Here is a 13,481-nt window from a genome sequence, read left to right on the forward strand (position 1 = left end):
TCCTGGGATTGAGCCCCACATCGGGCTCCTGGCTCAGTGGGGAGCCTGCTTCTCCTTCTCCCACTCCCCCTGCTTGTATTCCCTCTCTCTCTCTGTCTCTCTCTGTCAAATAAATAAATTAAATTAAAAAAAAATAACTACATAAACTTAAAAGCCAGAAAAATCAATGAAACTAAAGACCTGTGTATAAGTTCCCTGATGACTACTTTACTTAAGAGTAAACTCGGGAAATATAAATTACATCACTGTTTTCCAGAAGTTGTAAATGAAAAATATACTTCTAATAAGTATCATATCATTATTTTTCATTTCAGTTCCATGTTGTTCCTTCTATGCTATATTTCCTACTATTTCATGGATATGTCACCACACACTCAATTAGCAACTGAGCATGTGCAGGGTGCATGACAGAATTACAGCCAGTGTAGGCTCCTGTGACTGACTGCTCTCTCCAGTGTCACTCACAGAGGGGCTTAAAGCACTCCACAGATTCAAAATAACGATGAAAATAAATAGATGAGCTTTTGAAAACACGGAAATAATATGTACTGTGTATAAGTACTGTACATATTCTCATAGATGAGGCTATTTGAAAACCTACAAGCATTACATTTTATTCAAGATTGTATTGGTGGTTTTTTTTTTAAAGATTTTTATTTATTTATTTGATAGACAGAGATCACAAGTAGGCGGGGGGGGGCGGGGAGCGGGAAACAGGGTCCCTGCTGAGCAAAGAGTCCAATGCGGGGGCTCGATCCCAGAACCATGGGATCATGACCTGAGCCAAAGGCAGAGGCTTAACCCACTGAGCCACTCAGGCACTCCTGTATTGGTGTATTAGTATAAAAACATCTCTCTATTTCCAGCTCATCAAAAGAGTATGGAAATTGAGATTTCATTTTTAAGTGCTGATGTTATTATACTATTATAATGATTATTTTTACCTGTATGGCTTACATAAGAAGGAAATGGTTACAAAGACTTTCCTTACACTAAGACTTTTTTTTTTTTAAAGATTTTATTTAGTTACTTGTCAGAGAGAGAGAGAGAGAAGAGCACAAGCAGAGGTAGAGGCAGGCAGAGGGAGAAGCAGACTCCCAGGTGAGCAAGAAGCCTGATGCAAGACTCCACCCTAGACCCTGGGATCATGACCTGAAGGCAGACGCTTAACTGACTGAGCCACCCACGTGTTCCTACACCAAGACTTAAAAGCTACTTGAGATCACTATAACCAGATTAGTGAGATCATGTCAGTTAATTATCACAAGGTTGAGGAGCAGAGGCATGTTCTTTAAATTAAAGGACTTTTTTTTCAGCAATTGCACTACTGGGTATTTACCCTAAAGATACAAACGTAGCGATCCGAAGGGGCACGTGCACCCGAATGTTTATAGCAGCAATGTCCACAATAGCCAAACTATGGAAAGAACCTAGATGTCCATCAACAGATGAATGGATCAAGAAGATGTGGTATATATACCCAATGGAATACTATGCAGCCATCAAAAGAAATGAAATCTTGCCATTTGCGACGACGTGGATGGAACTAGAGCGTATCATGCTCAGCGAAATAAGTCAAGCGGAGAAAGACAACTACCATATGATCTCCCTGATATGAGGAAGTGGTGATGCAACATGGGGGCTTAAGTGGGTAGGAGAAGAATCAATGAAACAAGATGCGATTGGGAGGGAGACAAACCATAAGTGACTCTTAATCTCACAAAACAAACTGAGGGTTGCTGGGAGGAGGGGGGTTGGGAGAAGTGTGGTGGGGTTATGGACATTGGGGAGGGTATGTGCTTTGGTGAGTGCTGTGAAGTGTGTAAACCTGGCGATTCACAGACCTGTACCCCTGGGGATAAAAATATATGTTTATAAAAAATAAAAAATTTAAAAAGTTTTAAAAAAGGACTTTTTTTAAGATTTTATTATTTATTTGACAGACAGAGATCACAAGTAGGCAGAGAGGCAGGCAGAGAAAGAGAGGAGGAAGCAGGCTCCCCGCAGAGCAGAGAACCTGATGTGGGGCTCAATCCCAGAACCCTGGGATCATGACCCAAGCCTAAGGCAGAGGCTTTAACCCACTGAGCCACCCAGGTGCCCCAAATTAAAGGACTTTAAATAAAAGATCTGTTCTCTAGCACATAATGTCTAGTAAATTTAAGAAACATTAATAGTGTTAAAGATTCAATTTACTAATCTTTGTATCTATTAAAGAAAAACTATCTGGGCGCCTGGTCATGGTCCCTGAGTCCTGGGATCATGAGAACCCCACATCAGGCTCTCTGCTCCTCAGGGAATCTGCTTCCCCCACTCTCTCTGCCTGCCTCTCTGCCTACTTGTGATCTCTGTCAAATAAATAAATAAAATCTTCAAAAAAAAAAAAAAAAGAAAAGAAAAACTTTCAAGATTATAGGAAACATTTTTCCATTCTTAGTAAACCTATGTTGGACAGAAGCTCAGCTTTATTATGACAAGATAAAGAATATCATAAAATTAACCTAAATATTATGATAAATGACATATAAGTATTTTCTACCCTTTCTTATCCTTCTCAATAAAGGGCAATGACTTAAATCACTGTTTTGAATTTTCTGAAGTCCTTGTATTAATGGTTTCTTTACTTAAAACTTTTATTAAGTGACACTGAAATTATTGCAACTCTAATTTTAAACCAAGCAGAATGAAAGAATCTAAGACTTATAATGATTTATTTCTCCATTAGCAACGTTTTTTTTTTCTTTAGTCATAAAAATTCAATTGAAAGGGGCATAGTAAAGCAGCCATTCTTATCTTTTTTTGATGAGTGAATAAATTTGTATAACCTTTTGAAAAGGCAATTTGAATACATCAAGAGCCTTATATTAGTTATCTATTGTTACATTAAAAATTACCAAAAAAAAACCCACAACAGCAGACATTTTCATCTTACAGATTCTGTGGGTTAGGAATTCAGGAGTAGCTTATCTTGGTAGCTCCAGCTGGGTCTTTCATGACGTTGAAGTCAATATGTTGGCTAGGGCCGCATTCACCTACAGGCTTGTCTAGGGCTACAGTGTATGTTTCCAAAAGGACTTCCTTGCCTGCTGTGGAATGGAGTGTCTGGAGCAGCCTGTTAGCAGATGTCCCCACATATGGACCTCTCCACGGAGGTGCTTGACAACCATCATCACAACACATCAGTTGGCTTCCCCAGGGACAAGTATGCCAAGAGAAAGCAAGCAAGAAGTCACTGGCTGGTTCCGACATAGTCTCCAAAGTCACACCTATCATTTCTGCCCTAGTCTATGCATTAGAAGTGAGTCACTCTGAAACCCAAAATACTTTATATGTTAATTAATTGAATTTAAATTTTTAAAATGTTAAAAAGAAAAAAAAGTGAGTCACTAAGTTCATCTCATTCTCAAGAGGAGGGGAAGTAAGAGTCATCTCTTGAAGAAATGAGTAATCAAAGAAATTTTAGATATATTTTTAAACCACAGCAAGCTCTAAAGTATTTTGGAAAGTTATCCATCATACACACACACACACACACACGCACACACACACTTTTATGCTATTGTTCATTGCAGTGGTATTTACAAAACAGAATTGTAAAAACCTGCCATATCCAATGGTCCAAAAAATGCTGAGTAAAACAAGACATCTACATGTTACATAGCAGCTTCAAATAATGTTTTCCAAGAGTATTTAATAGCATGTGCAAAGGCTTCTTAAATTATAACATTAAATGGGAAAAGCATTATGCGGAAAACATAAAATATATTATAAAAAATATTTAGAAGAAATAAATCAAAATGTTAAAACCAGTTGTCTTTGGGTATTAGAGTCTGATGTTAGTATTCTCCTCTCTCCAATTTTCAGGATTTTCACATAAAAAACATCCAGGTTCCTCTATTCCCAGCTTACAGTGTACTTGCATGTAATGTGTATACAATGCTCATTTTTTTAAAGATTTTTATTTATTTATTTGACAGAGAGAGACACAGCAAGAGAGGGAACACAAGCAGGGGGAAGGGGAGAGGGAGAAGCAGGTGTCCTGCCCAGCAGGTGTGCGATGCTGGGCTCCATCCCAGGACCCTGGGATCATGACCTGAGCTGAAGGCAGAGGCTTAATGGCTGAGCCACCTGGGAGCCCTTGCAATGCTCTTTTAAAACTTACTAGTATGTTTATTAAACAATTTCCTAACTTTTAAAAAAAGATTTTATTTATTCATTTGACAGAGAGAGGGGGAGAGAGAGAGAGGGAAAGAGAGAGAGCACAAGCAGGGGGAGTGGTAGAGGGAGAAGGAGAAGCAGACTCCTTATTGAGCCACTGAGCAGGGAGCCCACATCAGGCTCCCCCAGAACCCTGGGGTCATGACCTGAGCCAAAGGCAGATGCTTTAACTGACTGAGCTACCCAGGTGTCCCTCCTAACTTTTAACAGGAGAATGTCTTCACTCCTTCCAAAATTATCAAATTAGTGATTTTTTTCATCAAAAAATCTCAATCTGAAAGACACAACAAAATAGACATTCCTGTTCATTGCTGATAGTGGGGAGAATGACTACATCCCCTTCCACAAGGGATCTTGTTATGTTCAGGCGAGGTGCTGGGACAAGACAAGGTATGGGCAATGGAGTCCAGGCCTCAGTACAAGCCAGGTGGATAGGTGACTCCAGACAGGGATTCCTAAGAGAGGCCCCTTGCAGATCTGTTTTGTGGAAAATCCTTAGGTGAGTGGCTCAGAGAAGGCAATCCATGAGTTGCAATGTGGGTTCATATGAGCGGTGCTGGTACAGAGGCCTGCTTCCAGTCCAGGGATTTAGGTCAGACCCACCCTCGCTTCTTCTGTTTCTTACTCTCAGCCTCCGCCCACACCATTCCATCCACGTTCCCATCACAGACGATTGTAACAGATACTGTATGCGCTCCACCAAGACATGGAATCCTCCTGACTGCTCTCAGCATCCATCCCCCAGCCTCTGGGTGCTTTTCCAAAAGCTGGTGCCTGCACCTTTCTTCAGTGATTTCTTTCGAGCTACTGGACTGTTCCGGCTGCCAACACAGGCAGCTGAAAATGTTCGGGAGTTCACATCTGGTCTTCTCGTACCAAACGCTTGCCCCCAACACACACGTGCGCTCACACATACACACACAGAGCAGTCTTTACCCAATGACTGATGGAAGTAGGTGTTTGAATGCCTAGCTCCCTTGTCACCAAGCCAGGACAATCTTGAGGTATAATTTATGCTTATAGCTTCCCTGGGGATCAGTCTGAGGCTGGGACTTGGTCTGAAATACTACTGGATTGGTGTCTTTCCTTCCCTACCCACCTTCCCCACACGCTTTCCAATTCTCCTGGGAGCTCTTTCTTAATGAACCCTTTGTATACACCAGGAGAAATGGGGAAACCGAGAAAGCTAAGCGTTCCAAAAATAAGGGGGTGTCAGCAGAGTTGGGTGCTACCGAAGTCACACAAGGCAAGAATGGAGAACTGGCCACTGAATTTGCTCCACTGAAGTCATGGGTGCCCCTGACAAGTGTTTAATGTTAACGGGGGTTCTGAGGGTAGGAGGTGACTAAGGAATGAGTAGCACAAAGGAAGAGGAGAAAGCTGTCATGTTTGGCCATGAACAGACGCGGAATAAAAGGAGAGTGGCTTGAAAGGAATTTGGGACAAGGGGAATCTTTGTAAGAACATGTTTAAATAGTGATAGGAAGGATTCAGTAGAGAAAGAGCAATAGATAGTGTATGAGAGAAAGAGAAAACAGAAAGAACAATGTGAATGGGCGAGGAGGGATGGGATAGAGATCTCCCAAAATGTACTTATGCTTCCCCAAAGGCCCCAGTTCTTAAAACCCCAATGCTTGTTGTCCTGCCCAGCAACCCACCTCTGACCCTTTCCCAGGGAAAGGAAATGCATTCATTTTTCACCATGACTCACCCCTCCTCAAACAACAGATTGAAAGATTTCCTGCTAAAGCTCACATAAAAACCATAATAAACCTCCTTGTATTTACTTGGTTCTCATGCTGTGCATGGTCTTGAATAATGGTCAGGGTTGGTAGAGGAAGAAACTTGATTTTTAAAAGGAAAACTCCTCCTCCCTTGCCTCCTGTGGACTTCTGTGACCTCTGTGGAAATAAGCTGCTCAAATCTTTCAAGAGAGAACTTGCGGTAAGGAATGTGGTTAGTTGACTACCTTCAGGTGCTGCATCTTTGAGATCCACCCCAGGATTCACACGGAGGCCAGGCTCTTCCCAGGTGCTCCCAACCAATGAGCATATCAGGGCGAGTAGAGCCAAGGCTTCCCGGCCAGCACAGGACTCCTCTCATTGGCAATCTTCACTCTCAAGTTCCCCACCAACCTGATCTAGACTTTCTCAGTGCTGCATTGCAATCTCAGGTTCTTCCTCCAGATCCTTCTTTCCACACCCTCTCCTTCTGTAGGTGTCACACGTGCAGCATGGTCTGAAGAGTTTAATTTGTCCTGTGACCTCTGCTCTTTCTCTTCCTCAGGTATTTCCAGCACCAAAACTCTTGCATTTCTCATTCTGTCTTGGTGTATGCTTCCTGCAGGACCCAAACTGACACCTATTCCTCTTCCTGTAGATATCCAACATACGTCCCAAGATTAAGATTGTGTCTATCTCAGCATTTTGATGATTTTTCATAAGCTGCATTTTAGCCAAAGTCTTGGCATCTATAGAAATATTAAATCAAATTTTTGTACTTTCAAGAGGTAGATGATTAATAAATTATTGTTATTATTGATAGCTATGTTCATTTTATAAATGATTATTATAACCTCCAAAGGATCTGGCATCAACTCATATCTGTCTGTTCCCTATTGAGTAAGCATAGTTCAATAGATTGTTATTCTTGTTTGCTCTTTTCCAACAAAGAAATCACAGTGTTCAGTTGCCAAATGAATAGACCAGAATAATGTCATGATACAAACAGAGCAAAGAATGCCACCCAGGCATTCTGTACCCATAGGGTTGTTGGCTACAAGCAAAAATTAACTTAAGCAATAGGCAATTTTTCAACATGATATAGGGTAGTGGGAAGGAGACTGTCAGGGTACCAGAGACCATGGCACAGGCTTGGGAATGGATTGAAAAAAACCAAGGGAGCGCTGAGGGTCAAGATGCTGGGAACAATACTCAGCAATCATTTCATGGTGGAAAATCCTGGACCGTACTGTACTAGCATTTTGGCCCTTGATGCAACAAGTCATCTTCAACCACCTCTGATACCCATGTGTCCAACAGGTTAGGCTCACGTCAAACAGCTGCCATGTAGCTACACCAGGGAAAGTGAAAGAAGAGGTCCAGGAAGTTCACCTTCCTGTGAGGGTGTGGGGAAGGGAGTGACACAGGCACTTTCTACCAGGGCTATGAACAAAGGGGAGAAGGAATTCTTTTTTTTTTTTTTTTTTTAAGATTTTATTTATTTATTTATTTGACAGACAGAGATCACAAGTAGGCAGAGAGGCAGGCAGAGAGAGAGGGGGGAGCAGGCTTCCCCGCTGAGCAGAGAGCCCGATGCGGGACTCGACCCCAGGACTCTGGGATCACGACCCGAGCCGAAGGCAGAGGCTCAACCACTGAGCCACCCAGGCGCCCCAAGAAGGAATTCTTTCCAAGGAAATTAAGGTGGTATTATGCATGTGCTAAATGCGGGGAAGATGAAAATTAAGCAGGCAAATTCCAGCACACATTCCTAGATCCCAAACCAGCCCTTTTCCATCACCTGAAGGCATGGGAAGTTTATTCAAAGGAAATCTGAGAGCAGTGGTTCTCAACTTTGGCTGATGGAAGAATCATCTGGGGAGCTTTTACGAATCCTAATGCTCAGGTCAAAACCCAAACCAATTAAATAAGAGTTTGGGGGGTGGTACCCAAGCATCAGTACCTTGTAAAGCTCCCCAGATGATTCTAATGTGCAGCCAAGGTTGAGAACAACCCTATTAGTAGAAAGCCCAATGCACAAAACAGACAGTGCAGCCGTGCCCCAGTTGGGCGGGAGATTGGCACTGTTCCCGTCCCACTGGTCCCTGAGGCACCTCTGAGGAAACCTTCTATACTAGCACTTAAGATGGGTTGTAATTGTACATTTGTTGATTCCCTATTATCCTACACCCAGATCCACTCTGTCAGTTTGGCTCAAGCTTCAAGAGATAATCAGAATCTGACTATCTCCCCCGCCACAGCTCTGGCCCATACCAACATCCTCTCCTCTTTGGACGCCATGACAGCTTCCTAATGGGTCTTCCTGCTTCTACCTTTGCCCCTCACGATCTGCTCTCAACACAGCAATGCGAGTGATGCTTGTAATCACACAAACCAGAGCGTGGCCCTCCTCTGCCCAAAACCCTGAGGTGGCTCCCATTTTGCTCAGAGTAAAGGCCAAAACCTCTGAGCGCTACACCAGTGGTCAGTACATTTTTTAGTAAATATTTCAGGCTGTGTAGGCCATATGGTCTCTGTCACAACCACTCAACTCTGCCGTGGTAGCCAGAAAGCAGCCCTAGATGATGTGTAAATGAACAAGCATGGCCTTGTGCCAAGAAGACAATGTACAAAAACAAGCAGAGGGGCTGGATTTGGTCTCCAGGCTGCTACGGGCCAACCCCTGCTGTACAAATCAGACCCCTGATGCAGTTTTGGCCTGATTATCTTCGTGTCCTCCTCCTCACTCTCTGTTTTCCAGTCACACCAGCTCCCTGAAGATGCTGGAATGCTCCAGACACTCTGCTGCCTTAGCGAGTGGGTTCTATGTCCCCTCTGTCCTCGAAGCTTTTCCTTCGGCCACCTATCCCCTTGTTCAAGCCTTTGTACAGATCCTACCTTCTCAATCAAGCCCACTGGGACACCCTATTTAATTGAGCACCTTCCTCCCCACCTTCACCCCCATGGCACCCTACCTAACCTTTACTCTTTCCCCCTCTAATTTCCTTCTCTGATTTTCTTTCCATAGCACCTCTCACTCTTAAGTATAGTTTACAATTTATTTATTAAACCATTTACTGTCTATCCAGAATGTAAACTGTCCAAGTGTGGAGTATCTGTCAGGGTTCAATCAGAGCAGCAGAACCACTATAAAAAATGGGATCTACTGTAGGGATTAGTTGGTAGGCGGTTATGAGAGCAGGTGGGGCAAGCTGAGCGGGCTACTGCCTCTACTTCTGCCTGGAGCCTGAAGTCACCACGAGTCAACAATTCAGGAAGGAATCCTGGACGCGCACGAGCACAGGAACAGCGTGGAATTCACAAGGACAAATACAGACAAACTGGAACCTACGACTGTCACTCACTGACTCAAACTCAGTGCTGGGGGAATCTGCAGGAGAGTTGGGTCCATTCTCCATAAGCAGCATCACGCTGGGCTCAAGCCACAAAGAAGCAGAAGCTTCCCAGCAGGACCCGAAGATTACCCAATAGCCCTCTAGAAAGGCCATCCCACAGATCAGCTCCAATATGCGCGAGTTCCAGCGGTGCCTGGCGCCCTGCACTGACCTTCAGAGGCTCATGGCTGCGGCTTTGCTCCTGCCTTTCATATCTTATGCAGATTTCTCCTGTAGCCATGCCTGACTCAGAGCCTTACAGAGAGGAAATTCTGGGAAACACAGTTCCAGCTTAGATAAGTTGGCACATTATAAAGCCACCACAGGCAGGAATAATATTGTCTGTTTGTTTTACTGATGAACCAGAATCCCAAGGACTTAAAACACTGCCTGGAACATTATAGGTGCTTAAAAAGCAGTGGGTGAATGGATGAAGAATACTTTGATGGTTATTTGATTCATGCCAGTCCTCTACTAGTATGTACGTTCATGAGAACAGACAGCATGTGTTTTATGCCCACCATTGTAACATCAGCACCTAGCACATGTTCACTCTCAGTGCCGGCTGCCATTCCAAGAAACACTTCCCAGTAGCCAAAAGAGATACCTAATGATATCTCTGCAAGAATGCCAAAGGGTAGCCAACACAGACCCCTGGCTACATTTCCTAAAGTCCTTTGTCCAAATTCCAAAGCCGCCCCAAGGCTTTGGCCTCCCTTCCTCAGCTCACAATGCATCCCCGCAAATTACTCCCTCGCCGCTCTTCCCCACACGCACTTCACCTTCGTTCATGGATCCTTCTCTCCCTCACGTTTCGACGTACATCTCCTTATTCCCTAACACTCCAACCTCCACCAAGCCCCTAGCACACACCAGAAGACCACAGTGAGCTGGCAGATTCACGCTCCCTTAGATTTTATATATGCGTGAGTGTATACATACGTGTGCATGTAACTGTAATCTATTACATACTATTAATAGATATTAAATATATTTTATTTTCTCCCTCCTACTGAATGAATGAACAAAGAAACGAACAAAGCAAGTGAATGAGTGAATTGGAAAACCAGTGATCTAAACTATCATTCTTCCTTTTGGCAGCCCTGCAATTGCAGGACCTCTTTCCTGACAATAGGACTGGGAACACATGACAAATTAAGTCCTTTGGATATTCACGTGATAAAATCAAACCAAGTGATATTTCAAAGATATAGATCTCTATATACATATATATAGATGTATATACATATACATATATAGAGATCTATATATGAAATATACATATTATATATATATTATATCTATAGTATGAACACATAGTGGATGGAAATATTTTGAAAACTATTGGATCATAACATTAAAAGTAGAAGAAATCAAGATTATTGAGAAAATTATACAGATGTTAGGAGATATGAATTTGTCATTTAAAATATTTTGTAAAGACGATTTATTTCATGCCTTTATGCTTATATTATCTATTAAGTAATAGTAATAAAGTCAAAGTTATTGACTTCATAAAAAGTTACTGACTTTCACAAAAAGAAATAGGCAATATAAAAATATTTTATTTGACTTTGAAACACTACATTTTATGTAAATATATACATATATGCATATATACAAACATACATGCAATATATATATATATACACATACATATATATACGTATGTGTGTGTGTGTGTGTGTACAATGTTTATATTCAGGAAAAGTAGTCTAAAATTTACCCCTGATAACTCACAAAGTGATAATCCTTAGGCAAAAATAATCCAGCTTTAGCCTTCTTCAAACAGAGAATTAAATGTTCTCTGGATATAATAAACAACAGAGGACAAAGAAGAGGGCTGTGCATCTCTGGCACATTTCAAGCAGAGCAAAGAAATTCCCAGGAAATCCCCAACCCACTGCCACATTTATTGTGAGCTAGGGTCAAATCAGGAGGAAGGTGAGTTGTGCACCCTTAATATCTCTTGAAGCTTTGCTCCTAGAACAAAGATAAAGACTTGCCCTAGACTTCACCCCCAAATCAGGGAACAACTTCAGATTATCTAAAAGATGATCCAATATGTATGAATAATGATAAAGCCAAGGGGTTTGCGAGCAATTGATTCGGGTATCAGTCATCTCCAGAATAAGCTTCCCTGTCTTCCCTGAGACAGACAATGCAAATAGTCTTAACTAGTTTTCCCCTCACTCTAGAGTGGCTAGAATCAGACAGCTTTGGTATTGCTTCTAACACAAACGACTGTGAATTGGTGGATGAGGTCCCTGCAGTCTCAAAATGGACTGTTTCTCCCTGAGGAAAGAGCAGTGCTCAGCAAGGAGTGAGCTACTGACACAGACACCTGTAAAAGCCAACAATGACTCATTGTTAAGTGGTCATCTTAAAAGAACCATGTTATGAACCAATTTGCAACCAATTCTCTAAAAATGAAAGCCCTGACTAACCTAGTTCAATGAATCATAGAAATTCAGAGGAACAATGTGAAAAATTAAGAAAGAGTGAATCACCCTAATAGAGAACAGAGGTGAGAGGAGAATGTGGTATGATTGAGTCAAATTCCATGGCTGAATTTTTCGTGAGAAACCAAGGAAGGACACATTATGCTCCCATTATTGACAGGGGAACACTGGCTTGTTTTTCTTTTTTTAAGTCTGCTCTTATTTATTTGTAACTCTAGAAAAATCTCATTTTTGACTGGCCCCTCAGACTTAGAGGTAGAAGCTCTCAGGGAAGACAGCTCTGTCCCTCGGCATTCTGTTGCTGGCGTTTTCCCTCGGTCTCCTTCCTTCTCTTGGCAGAAGTTTAGCCCGTCCTGCAGCCTCTTCCTTGTCTTACTTCGTGAGCTGTTTCTTCAGAGCAATACACTGACGTTTCTGTTGGAGGGCCCACGGAGTAACAAGGTGCTGAGTCTTAGGTGCTTTGATTCTAGGTTTCTTAGCTTCTTTATTCAGGCACTTTCTCACAATATGCAGGTGGACCTCGTCTTCTTGGGAGAGACTGAAAAGCTTGTGGATCCTGCTAGCTCCTTTGCATGCCAAGTGACGAGACACAGCAGTAAGCCCAGGAATGTCCTTCTCCTCCTTTTATTTTACAATGACCAAGCTGGGAACACTGAGATTGCATCCACAGTGCGACCTCGAGCAGGTTTGCACTTTTTCTCTCCAGTCAGTCCTCCTTGGTCTGTAGCACAAATGCCCCTCACTCAGCAGCAGGGGACATGGCCATGGGTCAGACCAGCCTGCTTCATAGTGAAGCCTTTTTTGTCATCGCCACCACGGATTCGGACCACGTCACCCTTGCCTTCTTCACCCACAGCAGCAGAAGCAGCTTCTGTGGCCTTATGCTTCTCATAAAAGGTAAAAAGTTTGCATTCATCATCCATTTCAGCAAGTCTCTGGGAAAAAGATGTTCAGCTCCATTCTGAAGCAACCTACCACCTCCCAGGAACCACAAAAAAGAGAAGGAGCATTTTGTTTTTGTTTTGTTTTGTTTTTAAAGATTTTATTTATTTATCTGACAGAGAGAGATCACAAGTAGGCAGAGAGGCAGGCAGAGAGAGAAGGGGAAGCAGGCTCCCCGCTGAGTAGAGAGTCCAATGCGGGGCTCCATCCCAGGACCCTGGGACCGTGACCTGAGCTGAAGGCAGAGGCTTAACCCACTGAGCCGCCCAGATGCCCCAGGAGCATTGTTTTTAAATGGTGAGAGGTAACTGTCTGCTCTGACAGTGCTCAACACTTCCTAGATGCATGACCTAAGTTATTCACTCAGAGAATGTGAGCAAGTCCCTTTGACCTTATAATAATAATCATCATTTGGAAATAATGTACTTGACTTTCACTTTGAAATAAGGCATTAAAAGAACAGAAAGTTCCACTACTCACTCTCCTGCGTTTTCTACTTTACACAAGAGAAGGAGGAGATGACTCAGCTTCCTCCAAGTTCTGGCCATCTCCATTTCTTCAACTTACTTCTACATACATGGTAAAAATCCTATACTCATTCAGCAAATACTTATAGAGCATGTACTATGTGTCAAATACTTTGGACAAACATACATAACCTAGTCTGCCAAATTATTATTAAATGTATTTTTTTCCAATTGTTTCTGACATTTTTCTTTGGCTTAAAAGTATATTTGCAACAC

At 42.4% G+C, this 13,481-nt stretch overlaps 1 pseudogene; it reads right to left on the reverse strand.

Annotated features, from left to right (window-relative positions):
- Positions 1 to 10,141: 10,141 nt before the first annotated feature.
- LOC101683664 lies at positions 10,142 to 12,737 on the reverse strand (annotated as a pseudogene).
- Between the last annotated feature and the right edge of the window lie 744 nt (positions 12,738 to 13,481).

The sequence above is a fragment of the Mustela putorius genome, unplaced genomic scaffold (genome assembly GCF_011764305.1).
Source record: "Mustela putorius furo isolate JIRA1106 unplaced genomic scaffold, ASM1176430v1.1 tig00003834_pilon_pilon_pilon, whole genome shotgun sequence".
Classification (NCBI taxonomy): Eukaryota; Metazoa; Chordata; class Mammalia; order Carnivora; family Mustelidae; genus Mustela; species Mustela putorius.